This window comes from Pleurodeles waltl, chromosome 5 (genome assembly GCF_031143425.1).
Source record: "Pleurodeles waltl isolate 20211129_DDA chromosome 5, aPleWal1.hap1.20221129, whole genome shotgun sequence".
Lineage (NCBI taxonomy): Eukaryota > Metazoa > Chordata > Amphibia > Caudata > Salamandridae > Pleurodeles > Pleurodeles waltl.
This window is the reverse complement of record NC_090444.1, coordinates 714,564,998-714,578,785: the sequence shown is the minus strand read 5'-3', so window position 1 is coordinate 714,578,785 and position 13,788 is coordinate 714,564,998.

Genomic DNA, 13,788 nt, shown 5'->3' with positions numbered 1-13,788 from the left:
GATTCCACTATGGGGTTACCACACATAACTCTGCACACAAGCATCTTGTTCTGTGGTGACACTTGTTGCCAAAGTTGTTGCAGTTAATAAACACCAGGAAGTGGGTATATCACGGGGATGACTGATTTAGTTACCATCTTAGCCCTCTGCAGCTCAAGTACCAACAGACTGGAACTCCAAGTTATTGTACAATATACATTGGGACATATTGTTCAAGGTTTCTGACACATTCCCACATATTTACCAACACTGATAGACCTGGGAATGATTCTGAATTGTAAGCCTCCCCACCAGATCTGTAACAAGGAGAAATATCTTTGTTTCTCCTCTTTGTTTCCTCTTTCTAAGTGTGATGCATTCTGTAGCACACATAGAAGGAAGAAATATTGGATGTGTTAAATAGCTTCAAATCAGTAATTCCGACCCATGCATAAATAGGGGTTAACATATGGGTTGGAATATTATGAGGAACTCATAATCAATCCCTAAGTGCTTTTTTTTGCACTTCACTCCTCCCTCGTGAATACACACATACACTGCAGTCACTGCTCTTACCTCTTGATATTGTTCTTTATTTAATCTGTTTTAGTGCACTTTGTTCACACTCAACCAGCTCCTGCTTTTCTTTTATTACAAATTCTGCTGACAGTGACCACCACTGCCTATTGTTCTCAGGTGCATGTATACATCAGAAAGCAACTGTGTGATTTCCATTTTTGGTTTATATCTTTTTATTGGCATTTTGGATTTTGTAATTGCTACATACATATTATACATATGACAGTAACAAATTAGCAACACAAAAGGATGATGGACGGAGTGCTGAAACTTTTCAAACACTTGCCCCCAGTCACAGATTTGGGTTTATTCCATTGTTCTTTTGCTCACCATGCCACCTTGGTTTGGACCTAGCCACATGCAGGTCAGTCTTGACCTTGTTCCCCATGGGAAAAATCCAGCCCGAACTGCCATGCCATATCCTCCCTGGACCGGAAACAACCATCCTGGGACCGGTTACAGTGTATCACTCTTCAGCAGCCAGGCTAGCTTGAATCCAGCAGCACATTGAGCACAGGACCCACACCTGGGCACACTCTTCCCACTTAGGGCAATTTTAACAATACAAAAGGATGATGTGAGGAGTGCTGAAACTTTTCAAACACACCCCCCAGTCACAGATCTGGGTTTAGTCCATCGTGCCTGCCCTTACACAAAAGGAACCAGAACCTTGCCACTGACGCCGTATCATCCCCTGCCACCGTAAGGAACCGACACCTCACCTCCCCTGCCTTGCAGTAAGGAACTGATGCCTCACCTCCTCAGGAGCAATAAGGAACCGACACCGCACAAGTTTCAGTGGCGCCTCACCTCCCCAACTCTGTGCAACATCCTTGTTTCATCGGTTTCAAAGGTTCTGTACCTGAGGGTCCATGCAACTCCTTGACCAGCCCCTCTCCCTCACCAGTGGCTTTAGACTGTTTTGAACGACTCTGTCAGTTACATCGTGTTAGCCCCAGTTGGAACTATTGTGTTTCTAAGTGCTTTACAGAGATTTAATCTTCACAAATTTGTATCTTTGCTTGTGTATGTTGGATTGTTGTTGTTTAGGTCTTGTTTTATTCAGAGAAATATTGGCCATTCATCTAAAACAGTTTGAAACACTTTTGTTGTGTTTTCATTGTGTTACTGTGTGTGTTTGTGTTCAAATACTTGCACATTGCCTCTGAGATAAACCTGACTGCTCATGCCAAGCTATCAAGGGGGTGAGTAGGGGTTATGTTTGGAATGGGACTCCCTACCAATGACTAGAGTGAGGGTCCCTATTTGGACAGGGTGCAAACTGACTGCCAACTAGAGACACCATTTTTAACACAATGTATAGAAGATCATAAAACTCTAGGTTTTAAATACATGTTGGGTACATAGGAACTGCATATTGGGAATATTATACATAGCATTACCGTATAAAACTTGTCAGCTGGCTTTAGCTATAGTACACATTCAGCTATGTCAAACCCTATTGTTTGATAAAATGGTCTAATTGAAGATGTGCAGAAGAGTTGCTGTGTGTAGAATGGGGCATGACACGGGAGACCACATTTGAGCACATAGTATTTGCTGCTGCATGTAGACATCAAACAGAAATATCTTTAAGAAACATCTGCTGGTTGAGCAGCTGTCTGGAAATGCCCAAGGATTGCGTCTCAGTTGTTAGCCAGGGGATATTTGCGTAGTCTCAGTGTGTCTTCCCTGTGTAGGGTGATGCTCTCTGCCTGTGCCAAGACAAAGACTCAGCACTCTAATGCAACACAGGTCGGGGGCAGGAGACATCCATCTTTGTGTGTTTAAGCGCTTAGACAATAAATGACCCAGCTCAAGAAACCAGTCTGCGGGCCAGTGTTTTTTGTCATGATGGGGCAATCCCAATACAGATACCTTACAGGGGTGCATCACTGGGTGCCCTGTAAACTGAGCTAGGTGAGTTGTGACCTTGTGCCAATATTACTTTGTGATTTTCATGCTGAGTTGTAATCCTATCTAATTTGGAAATCATAATGAATCCAAACAGTCTTTGTTGTAACTGTGGACCATTTCACTATTAAGTGCCAGCAATCAAATGTGTGATGGTTCTATGGTGATGCCTTGCAACTCCAAAAAAGTACCCTAGCCTCACCACGTGCAAGTTATCTTTTAGTCTAGTATGAAGTGTATATCATTTTAAGTTGTAGGTGCTCACAATGTTTCCAGCACAATATTTGCTCATAGACATGTATATTAAGAGTACGACAGAGCCATGCTTAAACTCATGTCAGATGTGAAGAGTGGTCACAGAATGATCCTCCTTACAGGAAAACACAAGTTAAATGTTCATCTCTATCCAACATGCAAAGATCAAGAGACATATAACAGGTTATGCAAAAGCATTCATGCGTATCAAAATCACACGACTCAAGAATCAACAAGGGCACTATGAAGGAAACATCAAATCTTGGGGGACAATTAAATAGATTAACCACTAAAGGTGTGGGATAGATGAGGTTGAGGGTGGAATTAGACCAGTGTTCCCTCAATTACCAGTACCTGTTGGGTAGGGGTTCGTGATGAAAAGAGAGAGATGTGTTAAGAGTGTCTCAGGAACGGGTGGCTGTGTTAAATAAGGGGGGGAGTTCCTTTACGGACTAGGTGGTCTCACACACATAATAGTGTCTTGCTTCATCATTTGACCACCTAGTCCCACCCAAGTAAGATGATACTACTTGGGCGGACTCAACCTCTTTGTTAAAAGAACAAGAGGGAGTGCTGAAATTAATCTTACTGGATAAATATCAGGGATCCAGATAGGGTGAGAATAAAAATACCATACATGTCACATATTTCAATTAATTAAACTTTAATGGAGGTGCATGTTGGTAAGGTTAAAAACGGGGGAGAAAGATGCTCACTAGAGATTAATGTCTCTTAGAGTCTAAAAAAATATATATATGTATGACCAACATGTTTCTGCCCTCACCGTCGGCGTACATCGTGATTGGCTCCTGGGACCCATAGGGTCCAATGTTAACCAATGCAGGATTGCGCTGCGGTCTTCGACCGCCTACCGCGACGGTGTAGAACGCCAGCGCAGTTACCTCATATCCCCTTGTCCCACCTTACAGGTCAGGCAGCCGCCATTTCAGGGGGCCACATGGCATTAATATTAACTGTGTCACACCTATCTAGGCCTTGCATACACACAGTAACAGGCACATTGTGGATTTACAAATGTTTGCTAATGACATTTAGTAATACCTCAGTATTGGCTGACTCTCTGCTCGCTGTTCTCCTCCATAGGGCACGTCCGCTGGGGCAGGTGGTGAGATGGCGGAATCCTCCGGTGTACAGACCGCTGGTGGACCTGTCGACAGTGGAAGAGAGACACGTAATAGTCACCTACAGACTTGATCGTGCAACAATCCAGGAACTGTGTGCCCAGTTGGAGCCAGATCTGATGTCAGCAATCCGCCATCCCACAGGAATCCCCCTCTAGTGCAGGTCCTGTCAGTACTCCATTTCCTGGCAAGTGGGTCTTTTCAAACAACAGTGGCCATTGCATCAGGGATGTCCCAGCTTATGTTCTCTAACGTGTTGTCCAGAGTGTTGTCTGCCCTGCTCAAACACATGCGCAGCTACATCATGTTCCCTCAGGTATAGGATTTGCCTACAGTGAAAGGTGACTTCTATGCCCTGGGACAGATCCCCACCATCATAGGTGCCATTGATGGGACACATGCAGCCTTGGTACCCCCCTGCAGGAGTGAACAGGTGTACAGAAACCGGAAGAGCTACCATTCAATGAATGTGCAGATGGTGTGTTTGGCCGACCAGTACATCTCCCATGTAAATGCCAAGTTTCCAGGCTCAGTGTATGATGCTTACATTCTGAGGAACAGCAGCATCCCTTATGTGATGGGGCAACTCCAGAGGCATTGTGTGGGGCTAGTAGGTGAGGATAAGGAACCTATACCCTGTGAATAGTTGTCTGGGTCTGGGGTGGGTTCTCCCTAAGGGTTAGCGTGTGTCTAACAGTTGTCCCTCGACACTTGCAGGTGACTCTGGTTACCCCAAACTGTCATGGCTACTGACCCCAGTGAGAAATCCCAGGACAAGGGTAGAGGAACTCTACAATGAGGCACCTGGGCGAACTAGCAGAGTGATCGAAAGGACCTTCGGCCTCCTGAAGGCCAGGTTCCGGTGCCTCCATATGACAGGTGATTTTCTCTACTACTCGCCAAAGAAGGTGTGCCAGATCATCGTGGCCTGCTGTATGCTGCACAACCTGGCTTTGCGACCACAGGTGCCTTTTCTGCAGGAGGATGGTCCAGAAGGAGGTCTTGTGGCAGCTGTGGAGCCTGTGGACAGTGAAGAAGAGGAGATAGAAGAAGAGGATATCGACAACAGAAACAACGTTATCCAGCAATACTTCCAGTGAGACACAGGTAAGAAGATGTCACTTCCTCACACCTCTCATACAATTGTTAGACCTATCAAATGTCTGTCACTTTCACCCAGTGTATGGACCCTGACTTGTCACTTTGCCTTTCCATTTCACAGATGTGGGTCCCACTGTGTGACCTCTGCTATATTACCTCATGGACTAGAGCTCTGTTACATCGGTATGTTGACAATACAATCGACATTGCTATATTCCATAGTTATTGCAAATACACATTTGTGAAAGCACAGACTGATTCCAGCTTGTTTTGTGATTCAAGTGTGTTCATTTCAGTGCAAAATAGTGGAGGGGTTGTAAAATGGTCAGGGGTGATGGTGGAGGTTTGTCCATGGCAGAGTCCAGTCTATTTGTTTCACAGGTGCTTTGTCCAAAGGGACATAGGAAGTGGAGCTAGGGTAGTTGATGAATGGACAGGGTGACGAAGTGGGACAGAAGGATGACATTCAGGGGAGTCTCATTTCCTGGCGGGGGTCTTGGCCTTTGTCCTGGATCTCAGGGACCGTTTGCGGGGTGTTTCTCCATCTGCAGGGGCTGGGGTGCTGGTGTCGTGGTCCTGTGGCGGTGCCTCCTGTCCACTAGCGCCGGCGGAGGTGGAGGGCTGTTCATCATCCAGGCTAGTGTCAGGGGGCCCTTGTTGTGCCACAGTGTCCCTCCTGGTGTTCACAAGGTCCTTCAGCACCCCTACAATGGTGATCAGGGTGGTGCTGATGGACTTGTGTTCCTCCCTGATCCCCAGAAACTGTTCCTCCTGCAGCCGCTGGGTCTCCTGAAACTTGGCCAGTACTGTTGCCATTGTCTCCTGGGAATGATGGCACGCTCCCACGATGTTGGAGAGGGCCTCGTGGAGAGTGGGTTCCTTGGGCCTGTCCTCCCCCTGTCGCACAGCAGTCCTCCCAGTTCCCCTGTTTTCCTGTTCCTTTGTCCCCTGAACCGTGTGCACACTGCCACTCCCCCAGGTCCCTGAATTTCTTGGGGTGGTGGGGTTGCCTGGGTTCTCTGTAGTGGTGGACACACTACTGCTTGACGTGTCCTGGGGACAGAGGGATGGGCCCGCTGGGTAGGTGCTGTGCCGGTGTTTCCTGAGGGGGGAGGCTCTGTGGTGGCCTGTGCCAGTTTGAGGGGGAACCGACTGTCCTGAAGTCCCAGATGGGCCGGGCTGGTCATCTTGATCCAGTTGTGCAGAGCTGCTGTCATCACTGTGGGCCTCTTTTGTGGGGGGAGTGGACATGTCTGGAACCTCCTGTCTGGTGACGTTGGGTAGGGGTCCAGCAGGGGTGTAAAGACATGATTACTGCATCTGTGTGTGCCATCGTGTGCAATGAGTGGGTGACCCTGTACTCCAGTACTTACATTCTTGTCTAGGTCCTTGTGTGATAATTGGTTTGCGGTCTGTGTGGGTATCTGTAGTGGACATGCTTTGGTGATGAGTGTCCATGCTTTGGTGTTGCATGCAGGGCTTGGTGTTGGGATGTTTGGGTTCTGATAGTGGGACATTTGTGAGGTGTTGGCGTGGTGGGGTGAGGGTGAGGATGGGGTATGTGATAGCATGCAGGTAGGGTGGGGGATGTAATAGTTAAGATTTGACTTACCAGAGTCCATTCCTCCTGCTACTCCTCTGAGGCCCTCAGGATGCAGTATAGCCAAGACTTGCTCCTCCCATGTTGTTAGTTGTGGGGAAGGAGGTGGGGGTCCGCCGCCAGTCCTCTGTACTGCAATTTGGTGTCTTGAGACCACGGAACGCACCTTCCCCCGTAGTTCATTCCACCTCTTCCTGATGTCATCCCTAGTTCTTGGATGCTGTCTCACTGCGTTGACCCTGTCTACGATTCTGTGCCATAGCTCCATCTTCCTAGCTATGGAGGTGTGCTGCACCTGTGATCCGAATAGCTGTGGCTCTACCCGAACGATTTCCTCCACCATGACCCTGAACTCCTCCTCTGAGAACCTGGGGTGTCTTTGCGGTGCCATGATGTGGTGTGGGTGATGTGTGTTGTGATGTGTGAGGGGATGTGTTTGTTGTTTGAGGTGCGTGGATGTTGTGTGAGTGATGGTGTTGTGTGCCTGTGGAGCTAGTGTTGTTTCTGGTGGTGTCTCTCTCTGGGCTTCTTTCTAAAACATTTTCATAGGGGTTTGTGGGTGATGTGGGTGTGTGTTTTATATCGTATTGAGTGTGTGAGAGTGGTGTGTGTATGTGTATCAGGTGTGTGTATTTCAATTTGTCCAATGTGGTTGTGTTTTGTAAGTGTGTGTGTATTTTGAGCACGGCAGTGTGTACCGCCAATGGAATACCGTGGTTGAAAGACCACCGCATGGATTCGTGGGTTGTGATAGTATGGCGTATTCCTGTTGGCGTGATGGTGGAGGTTTTTTTATAGCCAGTTTATCACTGACCTTTGATGTGGCGGACTTGTGTGGCTGTCTGGTTTTTAGCGGATTCCGGGCTGTGGGTCGTAATAGCTGTAGCGGTATTCTGCCACCGCGGCGGTGTGTTGGCAGCCTTCTGCACGGCGGTAAGCGGGATTTACTGCCAGGGTTGTAATGAGGGCCATAGTGGCAAACAGAAGGGTATAGCTTCTAGAGGAATTGATGACTCAATCTCATCAGAGTAAGATAAGGTAGTGGAGTTCATAAGAGCAGGGCTATTGGAGTGAGGCTACAGCGGAATTGAATGTTGGTGTGGGGAGGGGCAGTGGCAGCAGAACAATGATCAATGTAGGGTGGAGAAGTGCCCAGGGACGGAGCTGGGAAAAGCGGAACTGGTGGAAACTATGAAGTTAAAAGAAAAAGGGGTCTGGCTGGGAGAAAGGGGCAGTGGAAGCTGGGCAAAAGACAATGGAGGACTCAAAGTGAGGTGAAGCAGCAAAGAGGGAGAAGGGCAAGGCCAGAAGCCAGAAAGAAGGCAAATTATTGTCCTATACAGACCTCCACCAGGACATTGTGGCATGGATTACCAATGTTTGCGGCACAAATATGAATATTTCGCAGCATGAATTTGGTAATTTTGCAGCATTTTTACGGCTATTTGTTTTGCTATTCTGCATAAAATAATGCCCCCCCCAGACCCACCATGTTCCTCATAGGTTGTGGGCCCTGGATTTTAAGTAAAAGACATTGCACCCAGGGCCCGCACCTTCCCCATGGCACTCATTTTAGGGACCAGCTCTTATTTTTCATGATTCCTAGTGGAGCTGTATGCACCAGATTGAGGTCAATGAGCAATGCATTCACTTTAATTTCCAGAGAGGTTTTCATGTGAAATAAGCCTTGATTACATCTGGCAGTGTGAGTTCTGATGACTTTTTGGGGCGCTGCTCTCACAAATTTCTCTCTTGGTGGCAGTGGCTCAGCATACTTGTTTATCTTTGGCTGATTTGGCTGGCACATGTGTCACTTTATCTTTCACCCTCGTGGAACTTCTCTGTGCGGACTGCACTACTAGTGTTCAATGAGAGGGCTTATATTACCTCATGGCAGTCAATACACCAGGGGCACAAGCAGTTCTCAGCACCTATGGATGGGAGAGATGCTATGGCCTTGTCCAGCCCTAGGTGCAATGTCTAATGAAGGGAGGAGGGAGTGGTGAGCCACTTGCTGCACCGCTTCCCACCTCCCACAATTGACGGTGGTATGGGCCACAGCCCTCTCGATTGTGCTGGCAGCCTCCCCTTACCTCTGCTATTTGGTGGCTGCGCTGTCCAGCATCTTGTAGCCGATCAGGCCGGCTCTTCGCCGCTTCAATTTCTCTGCCAAGTCAACGGGGCGTATTGTGCATCCTTTCGTGTGGCTTCCCGCACCTACATCTTTTACTGGCTAGCTGGGTCAGAGGAAAGTCTCCCACAGCACACTGCCAGACCTTGACCTTGTAGGAGGCTGGACTGGCTTGTAGTGAGTACCAAGGGGTACTTGCACCTTGCACCAGGCCCAGTTATCCCTTATTAGTGTATAGGGTGTCTAGCAGCTTAGGCTGATAGATAATGGTAGCTTAGCAGAGCAGCTTAGGCTGAACTAGGAGACGTGTGAAGCTACTACAGTACCACTTAGTGTCATATGCACAATATCATAAGAAAACACAATACACAGTTATACTAAAAATAAAGGTACTTTATTTTTATGACAATATGCCAAAGTATCTTAGAGTGTACCCTCAGTGAGAGGATAGGAAATATACACAAGATATATATACACAATAGCAAAAATATGCAGTATAGTCTTAGAAAACAGTGCAAACAATGTATAGTTACAATAGGATGCAATGGGGAAACATAGGGATAGGGGCAACACAAACCATATACTCCAGAAGTGGAATGCGAACCACGAATGGACCCCAAACCTATGTGACCTTGTAGAGGGTCGCTGGGACTATTAGAAAATAGTGAGAGTTAGCAAAATAACCCACCCCAAGACCCTGAAAAGTGAGTGCAAAGTGCACCAAAGTTCCCCTAAGGACAAAATAGTCGTGTTAGAGGGAGAATGCAAGGAAAACACAAATCAGCAATGCAACAACGATGGATTCCTGTCTGAAGGTACCTGTGGAACAAGGGGACCAAGTCCAAAAGTCACAAGCAGCTCGGAGATGGGCAGATGCCCAAGAAATGCCAGCGGTTGGTGCAAAGAAGCTCTTACTAGGCTGAAGAACTGTGAATACTGCAGGAACGACAAGGGCTAGAGACTTCCCCTTTGGAGGATGGATCCCCCACGCCTTGTAGAGTCGTGCAGAAGTGTTTTCCCGCCGGATGGACGCCAACAAGCCTTGCTACACGCAAATCGTGCGTTTGGCGTTTTTGGACGCTGCTGGGGCCCAGGAGGGACCAGGAGGTCGCAAATTGGACCTGCAGAGAGAGGGGACGTCGAGCAAGACAAGGAGCCCTCACTGAAGCAGGTAGCACCCGGAGAAGTGCCAGAAACAGGCACTACGAGGATGCGTGAAACGGTGCTCGCCGAAGTTGCACAAAGGAGTCCCACGTCGCCGGAGACCAACTTAGAAAGTCGTGCAATGCAGGTTAGAGTGCCGTGGACCCAGGCTTGGCTGTGCACGAAGGATTTCCGCCGGAAGTGCACAGGGGCCGGAGAAGCTTGCAAAGTCGCGGTTCCCAGCAATGCAGCCCAGCGAGGTGAGGCAAGGACTTACCTCCACCAAACTCGGGCTGAGGAGTCACTGGGCTGTGGGGGTCACTTGGACGGTGTCGCTGGATTCGAGGGACCTCGCTCGTCGTGCTGAGAGGAGACCCAAGGGACCGGAGATGCAGCTTTTTGGTGCCTGCGGTTGCAGGGGGAAGATTCCGTCGACCCACGGGAGATTTCTTCGGAGCTTCTGGTGCAGAGAGGAGGCAGACTACCCCCACAGCATGCACAAGCAGGAAAACAGTCGAGAAGGCGGCAGGATCAGCGTTACAGAGTTGCAGTAGTCGTCTTTGCTACTATGTTGCAGGTTTGCAGGCTTCCAGCGCGGTCAGCGGTCGATTCCTTATCAGAAGGTGAAGAGGGAGATGCAGAGGAACTCGGCTGAGCTCATGCATTCGTTATCTGAAGTTTCCCCAGAGACAGAGACCCTAAATAGCCAGAAAAGAGGGTTTGGCTACCTAGGAGAGAGGAAAGGCTACTAACACCTGAAGGAGCCTATCACAAGGAGTCTCTGACGTCACCTGGTGGCACTGGCCACTCAGAGCAGTCCAGTGTGCCAGCAGCACCTCTGTTTCCAAGATGGCAGAGGTCTGGAGCACACTGGAGGAGCTCTGGACACCTCCCAGGGGAGGTGCAGGTCAGGGGAGTGGTCACTCCCCTTTCCTTTGTCCAGTTTCGCGCCAGAGCAGGGGCTAAGGGGTCCCTGAACCGGTGTAGACTGGCTTATGCAGAATTGGGCACCTCTGTGCCCAACAAAGCATTTCCAGAGGCTGGGGGAGGCTACTCCTCCCCTGCCTTCACACCATTTTCCAAAGGGAGAGGGTGTCACACCCTCTCTCAGAGGAAGTTCTTTGTTCTGCCATCCTGGGCCAGGCCTGGCTGGACCCCAGGAGGGCAGCTGCCTGTCTGAGGGGTTGGCAGCAGCAGCAGCTACAGTGAAACCCCAGGAAGGGCAGTTTGGCAGTACCAGGGTCTGTGCTACAGACCACTGGGATCATGGGATTGTGCCAACTATGCCAGGATGGCATAGAGGGGGCAATTCCATGATCATAGACATGTTACATGGCCATATTCGGAGTTACCATGGTGAAGCTACATATAGGTAGTGACCTATATGTAGTGCACGCGTGTAATGGTGTCCCCGCACTCACAAAGTTCAGTGAATTGGCTCTGAACAATGTGGGGGCACCTTGGCTAGTGCCAGGGTGCCCACACACTAAGTAACTTTGCACCTAACCTTTACCAGGTAAAGGTTAGACATATAGGTGACTTATAAGTTACTTAAGTGCAGTGTAAAATGGCTGTGAAATAACGTGGACGTTATTTCACTCAGGCTGCAGTGGCAGGCCTGTGTAAGAATTGTCAGAGCTCTCTATGGGTGGCAAAAGAAATGCTGCAGCCCATAGGGATCTCCTGGAACCCCAATACCCTGGGTACCTCAGTACCATATACTAGGGAATTATAAGGGTGTTCCAGTAAGCCAATGTAAATTGGTAAAAATGGTCACTAGCCTGTTAGTGACAATTTGAAAGTAATGAGAGAGCATAACCACTGAGGTTCTGGTTAGCAGAGCCTCAGTGAGACAGTTAGGCACCACACAGGGAACATATACATGCACACCTATGAGCACTGGGGCCCTGTGTGACAGGGTCCCAGTGACACATACATATAGGCTACAAACCTATGAGCACTGGGGTCCTGACCAGCAGGATCCCAGTGACACATAACAACCATACTGAAAACATGGTGTTTTCACTATGAGCACTGAGGCCTGGCTATCAAGATCCCAGTGAGACAGTGAAAACAGTGACAAACACCCTGACATACACTCACAAACAGGCCAAAAGTGGGGGTAACAAGGCTAGAAAGAGGCTACCTTCTCACAGACCTTGGCCGCAATATCTATCAAGGGCCACCTTGACTTCCCTGGCCTTGTGACACAGAGATGGTCATTCATCTTTGCCTCTCCTCTGTGTGACACAGGTCCTCTATTTGGGGTTGGCGGCGCGGGCCAGTGAGCAGATGGGGAAGGATCATGGGTCTTAGAAGCAGAGTCACTCTACCACACATCCACCATCTTGGCCAGTGTATAAATGATCACTTATGTGAAATAGTGAATGGGTGTTGACCAGATGAGTGAGTGAGTCAGCAAGTAAGTGTGTTAAGGATTCAGGGAGTGGGTGAGTCAATGAACAAATAACTGAGTGGTAATATGGTGGAGCCAGATTTAGAGTGTGTCACATGGGTTATTCCATCCCAACATGACGGATATACCGTCCGCCTTACTACAAGTTCATTATATCCCGTGGAGCTTACAATAAAGGGGACAGGATGACCGTCACTTTTGGGAAGAAGTAACATGTCCACAAAAGTCTAAATTATGCCCAATTATAGTCTTCTGAAATGAATCAAAGGCATTACTGTATAGACTGACTTGAAAAAAGTGGTGAACAACAAAAAACATGTAATTCCGTAGGTATTCACCAAAAAATTAGAGGCAGTATCCCATCCTGGAAACAATTGATTATATTCTCCAAAATGGACTCTGAACAGGCCGGCAAAACACTCATAGTTTTGAAATGGGATTTCCTCAATGGTAAAAAGTTCCCTTACAATGTTAATGCATAATAACACTTTGCAGAACATTTCAGTGTCCATAATCGTATGGCTCTTACTATTCTGCATGCAGACTATTACTCATTTGCATTGTGAATCTGACCAGGAGAAATTTCTGTAAGCCCTGATAGGAAGGGAGAATACCACATCTTTTAGAGTGCCATTATCAAGACCAGCCAACAATAACTGGAAAAGCTCAACGTACCATGGTGGTTTGACAGTGCTATGAAGCGCTATATAAAATGTATATAGCGCCTCATAGCACTGACAAACTGTTGAGGGACATTGGTAGTTCTCGCATATTAAAAAATTCAAATCACTTACCATCCCTGACCACAAGATGTCCTTGTTTTCAGGGTTTTGCAGGCAGTTTTGTAAAAAGTACTGCCTTTTTACAAAACTGATGGTTTTGCGATTTTTTTTGCAAATCACAAAATTGCTCAATCCTGGAGGGTCTGCCTATATGAATTTCATCAGTTGGTTAAGGGCATAGTTAATAACAAATCTAAAAGAAGAAAAAAATGGAAGGGAAAGTATATGGATGTTTTAAAGCTTCTACACAAGGAGGTGAGAGTGAAGCACAGTTCATGGAGGAGGAATGGGAGCTGGCAAGGATGCTGAAAGTGCCCAGTGAAATTTGGATATCATCATTTTTAACCCCTTCGCTGCCAGGCCTTTTCTCCCTCCTGTGCCAGGCCTTTTTTTGCCTATTTGGGGCAGTTCGCGCTTAGGCCCTCATAACTTTTTGTCCACATAAGCTAACCAAGCCAAATTTGCGTCCTTTTTTTCCAACATCCTAGGGATTCTAGAGGTACCCAGACTTTGTGGGTTCCCTTGAAGGAGGCCAAGAAATTGGCCAAAATACAGTGAAAATTTCGTTTTTTTCAAAAAAATTGGAAAAAGTGGCTGCAGAAGAAGGCTTGTGGATTTCCCCCTGAAAATGGCATCAACAAAGGGTTTGCAGTGCTAAACTCAGCAGCTTCCTAGCTTTCAGGAACAGGCAGACTTGAATCAGAAAACCCAATTTTTCAACACAATTTTGGCATTTTACTGGGGCA